The following is a 6,154-nucleotide window of genomic DNA, read 5'->3' on the forward strand; positions in this document are numbered from 1 at the left end:
CTTATAGGGGAGGTGTCCCACTTTTGTAATATAACAGAGTACTGCTTAACACTTCGTAATAAACCTTGTGGTCTGCAATATACACTCCTTTTCTGCAAAAATCAAACAAAAAGGGACACAAATCCCTGACTGATTGCTTGAATGGTCCAACCCTTCAGCCATCCTTTCACAACGCAAGCAGTAGCCCCCACTCCGTTGTATCAGAAAAGAGATAAGCATTTTAACATTATAACTATCACATTTAGGAGAATCAATTAAAAGTTAATTTACAAGACATTTGTACACTTCAACTGCGGCTGCCCTGGCCCTGCTAATCACTGAAGACAGACACAAACATATCTGTAAATACACTAATGGATCACTGTGAACTGTGAACAACTGTGTATGTGTGTGTCTGTGTGTGTGATAATTAAAAAACATAGTTTCTCTGTTTGGGAGAGTGTTTGTCATCAATTAAGAGTTAAATGGTGGCTGGGATAGGTGTTAGACGCAGGATGGAGTAGGAGATTAAAGGATTTGGCCGCTTTATAAATAAAGACTTCATGTTAATTATTAACTTTGTCTATATAGATGAAAAGGGTTAGGAAGAGGGTTAGGTGATGAGGGTTAGATACCAGTGGCAAAGGTTTCGGGGTTGAGGGTTAAGGGTTGGGTGTCATGGATTTAAGGTAGGGTAGGCAATTTATTTTTGCTGAAATTCTCTTTCCAACGCGTCAGCAATCAATAAATCAAACACTCTGGAAAAGAAGAGATACATCTATTATCTGTGGCTGTTGCAGGCCTTTAATAATTAAACTTTTCTATTATGAAAAGTAAACTCCCCGTCCGGGCTACCTGCCGCACTCTGCCTGGGCACTCATTGCACATGAGCGGAGTCTCCCACAATGCTATGCAGATATATTGCCAGCTGGTCACTTGTTACTGGGGTGTTAAAGGAGGACTGGGATTTTATCGTTTGTATACTTAAAAATCGTACTCTTGCTGGTTTCTCCAAATTGCCTACCCTGGCTTTAAGGGTTGAGGGACAGGTGATGGGGTGAGGGTTAAGCTGTTTGGGACTTAGGTTTAGTTGTCAGGAACTAAGGGCTATATGCCAGGGACTAAGGGTTAGATTTGAGGGACTAGGGGTTAGTTTTGAGGGATTAAGGGGATGTGGATGGATGATCAGGGTGTTATGTTAAAGCCTAAGTGTTAGATGGTAGGGACTAAGTGTTAGATGGTAGGGACTAAGTGTTAGATGGTAGGGACTAAGTTTTAGATGGTAGGGACTAAGTGTTAGATGGTAGGAACTATGGGTTAGATGTTAGGGACTATATGTTGGATGGTTCAGATTTAGGGTTAGAGGTTATGAACTAAGGGTTAGATGTTAGAGACTAAGTGTTATATGTTAGGGACTAAGGGTTAGATGGTAGGGACTAAGGGTTAGATGTTAGGGACTAAGGGTTAGATGGTAGGGACTAAGGGTTAGATGTTAGGGACTAAGGGTTAGATGGTAGGGACTAAGGGTTAGATGTTAGGGACTAAGGGTTAGATGGTAGGGACTAAGGGTTAGATGTTAGGGACTAAGGGTTAGATGATAGGGACTAAGTGTTAGACATTAGGGACTAAGGGTTAGATGGTAGGGACTAAGGGTTAGATGTTAGGAACTTAATGTTAGACGTTAGGGACAAAGGGTCAGAAAGGGGCGGGGGATAGGTGACGGGCGTCATGGTGGTGCACATGGTCCACAGAGTTCTGCTGTTCCCTCAACAGCTGCTGGACAGCAGCCAACAGGGCGGCCTGCACCACCGCCTGAGCGGCCAGCACCAGCTCATCAGCATCCCCCCCTCCTCCACCCTTGACCTCCCAGTCCTCCTCCACCTCTACACCGTCCTCTAGGGGCAACTCGTCCTCCGGCGCAGGCGTTTCCCAGACGCACGCACCGCCTTCCCAATCGCACAGGCCATCTTCCTCGCCACTGTTGAGGCGTATCAGCGGTACCACGAGGACCACGTTCAAAGGGGAGGGAGCTTGGGCAGCAGGGTGGTCATCAGTAACCATAGCAACACCATCCGCAACACGATGGAGGCCATTGGACAGTCCAGGGGTCATCGCCTCTTCTTCTTCAGAAGTGCCATCTGAGGGACTGGCCTTGTCGTCGAGAAGCTGGTCAGCGGTTGCCACGGCGGTGTTGGTCAGGTCATTATGGTCTGTGGAGGGTGGTGGGAGGTGGTTCTCTGCTGGGTCAGGTGACCCGTCCGTCAGTCTCTGCTCCGGGGCCTGGGGGTCTGGCCCCTGGGGGTCCACCTCTGATGCCAGTTCAAAACATCCCAGCTGGGATTCAGTCGCGGCCTCGGGCTCCTGCACACTCATCTCCATGGCGACGTCGTCGAGGTCCGAGCGATGCTGTAGAACATGCCTCGCCTCGCCCAGGACCGCTTCAGACAACCACGGGACGTCTGTGGCGTTGTTGTTCTCCAGGGCGACCCGCTGGGGGTCGCCCCGTCCGCGGTCGGTCACCTCCTGAGCGTTGCCGGGCCGCCCCGCGGCGCCCGGGCTGCTGTTAAGTGGTTGGCGTGTTTCGCGCGCGTCCTCCGCGGCACAGCGGGGCCCCGCCCCCCCGTCCGGCCCCCTGCTGGAGGGCAGGAGGTGGCGCAGGAGTGTCAGCCCGGGGAAGCGTCTCTTCCTCTTCGCGCCCTTGCTGGACGGGCCCATCTGCTCCCCAGGGCACCCAGGGGAGCTGCCCTTCGGGCGTGGTCGCCGTCGTCTCCTGAAGCAGGTGAAGAACACCCTCCTCCACACCCCCTTCTGGGTCTTCCTCGTACCCCGGCCTGCCTCCTCCTTCACCTCCTCCTTCTGAGAACAGCTCCCCCTGGTGGTCTGGATGTCCACACCGGAGCACACTTCTGCTTCTTCTCGGACCTCTTCTTGCGCGGCGGAGACTCCTCCCCCCTCGCCGACTCCACCTTCAGATGCCTGTCTCCTATTGGCTTGGCTCTCGGAACCCTTCCTGGTCTTCCCGAGCCGGAGTATTCTGGCTGGGCCCGTCAACTTATTCTTCGTCTCCGCCTTGTCACCCCCCTCTGTCGCCATGGTGTTGGTCTCCACAGCAACGCTGAGTATGTCACAAGGTTAGTGAGGTGCTTGGTTTAATTTGCCCGGGTGCGTGGTGATGTCACAGGGTTGTCTCCAGCATTCTGGTTCACTAACGCAATACAGGGGAGATTTATTTACAATTAATATGATACAGATCAATGCGACAAACGGACTCAATAGATGAAGATGACTCAATAGAAGTCTTCCAATTCTTTCTCTCTCCGCAACATCCATCCATCTCTCCATCCAGCCACCTCCATCTATTTATCCATCCATGCTATTGATCAATAGATAGCCATCAAAATGGCCCACTGATATTGAGCGTTTCTTTATAGGCTTAGACAAATCTTGCAGCCATCGCCCGTATAGGACACCCACCGGCCAACGGTTTGTTGTTATTAAACCTCCATTGGCCTATTTAACCTGATTATTATTACAACATGGAGGAAACTTGGCTTGTGTGTTTGCATTCCACTGTGGCTTATTACACGCGCACACACACACACACACGCACACACACACACACACACACACACACACACACACACACACACACACACACACACACACACACACACACACATACACACACACACAAACACTATTTTGTGTCTGTCTATTTTTTTGCTTCTACAGTATCTCTGACCCCAGCTGTCGATAGGGAAGATGTTTAATACAGTTTACATATCAACATCCATTTCACACTTGTTCATTAGTTAAGTGTGCAGAACCTTACTAATGTCAGTTTCAAATTAATCAGTATGATCTAAGGAACTCGGCTCTCCGGCACACTGCATGCACACAGGAAGAAATCAATGCAAAGCAAGCATATTTACATATTATACCACACACTGCTTTCACTTCTCAGCTCAACTCACCTAGTCTGACCACTCACAAACACTTTCCTGCATGATCGCATTCCATGACACGCTACAGTTAACCTTTATTTCATAAGGTCATAAGGTTTATTCACGTAAGAAACAAGGGTCAAGAAAAACACATTAGAACATTAGGCAACACAAACTACAAACATCAAAGTTGCAAACCAGGTACAACATGAAAAGGATGAGCAGCATAAAGACACTCGGCTTACCTTATCTCAGACGGACCTGCACCGTGCACACGTTGGCGTCTGTGCACTCACAACCTCAGAGCTCCACCGGCTCTGGCACGTCACCACCGACAGCTGCTCCCGCCCCCCGTTACTATGGTGACCGGGGTGATTGGCGTCTCATTTGTTGAATTATTCAAAGTGGTTAAGAGATAGCAAGAATGAGATGGAGGGAGAGCATTGGGAGAGGGAGGGAGGGGGCGGGAGGAGGGTGAGGGAGAGAGAGAGAGGGAAGAAAGACGCAAGGGAGAGGGGACATGGTGGGGGAGAGAGATGGAGAGAGAGGAGGGGGGGAGAGAGATGGAGAGAGAGGGAGGAGGAGGATGACGAGAGGAGGAGATAGAGATAGGAGGTGGGGGATAGAGGGAGGATAAGCGACAGAGAGGGCGTTAAGGGGGAGTGAGAGTGTGAGGGGAGGTGGGGAAGAGAGGGAGAAGGAGAGGCAGGGAATGTAATCTCAGGGTAGTGCCTGCAGCATGGCCGCGCCTCAGCGGTTCTGATAGGAGATTATATTTAGAAACATTAAGTTACAACATGATGCCATTCTGTTGCTAAAGTCCCCGCACGCCTTCCTACAGGCATGTCTAATGCTGGGTTACAACAACAGGTTTTAGTAACAAGCACGTGTTAAAGATTACATTAATCTATAGACTTTATTCATCTGAAAAAAATAAGGATGTCACAGCAGGAAGCACAGAAAAATCAACATGTTAAAAACACGAACCAAAACTACAAAATAATGAGGTAGACATTATTGACGCTACATTGCAGCACCCCAGCAGCATCGGAAGACCCTGAGGAGTCAAGACGTTGATCAATTGTAACTTGATCACGCACCGAACCGTTTGTTTTGTGTGACTCTCTTCCCCAGACATTAGCATGGCGGCTAGCCTGCTGTTAGCCGGAGACGGGACGCTCTTCTTGGCTCCCCAGAACATGACAAACCTTCCAGAGGCAATCAATATTGAGGAGCCTGATGGCTCGCTGACCTGGAACCTGCATTGAGCTTGATGTGAGGCAACATGGCAGAAAGTATATAAGCTCTCCCTTCAAGTTCTCTTTATCATATAATAATCATTTGATTAATTAAATGTTTCTTGTTCTGAAAAGACACAGAATACCTTCATTAGAAATGGTTTAAAATGTATATAGCTTAAATAATGACCATAATAAGCTTCTCTTTGATAAGGAACATCATATTGAGCAGCTCTATGATGATGGCCTCTCTATGATAATGAGAGAAAGATTAGAAAGAGAGAGAGCAAGAGAGAGTATGGAGTATGCAAAGTATAAAAGAGAGAAAATATAGGGCAATTAATAATGACAGAGATGGAGTGAGAGAGAGATATAGGGCAATAAGTGAAGACCCTTATAATTAGATTAATTTGGCAATGTGTTTCTGTGTGTGTGTGTGTGTGTGCGGGTACGTACATGCGTCTGTGTGTGTATGCATGTGTGTGTTGGTGCTTAAAGAAAGGTTCTCGGTTCAGTTTCCCATGGCCACACTACCTGTAGGAATCCTAGAACAATGTTATAGCAATGAGCTAGAGCTATCCTTCACCTGCTCATTGATGACATGCATCTGAATTCACTGGTCATCGCTCTGGCTCTACTCTGCCTTTGTTATTCTAATCCCTAACCTCTTTGCGATGTACGGGTACACTGGGGAAGTCGAGGTTTGAAACCCAAGAACCCTTGAACTGGGTCCCTAACGTCCAGCCCACTAGACTAACCTACCTGTGCTAGCATTGCGTTAATGTTTACATTTGCATCTGATAATCATTCAGAACGTGTCTTTTGACATCCTCAATAATCCATATGGCTTAATGTTCAGTCCCGTAACGCTCAGTAAACAGATCAGTGATATAATGGTTTCAATTGCTATAGCAACTACATCTTCTGTTGTCTTGGAGATCCTGAACACCAATACGGTGGATTAATTGGTCCACTATGGCGATGCCTGGACAT

Source organism: Pollachius pollachius (genome assembly GCF_949987615.1).
Source record: "Pollachius pollachius genome assembly, chromosome: 16".
NCBI lineage: Eukaryota > Metazoa > Chordata > Actinopteri > Gadiformes > Gadidae > Pollachius > Pollachius pollachius.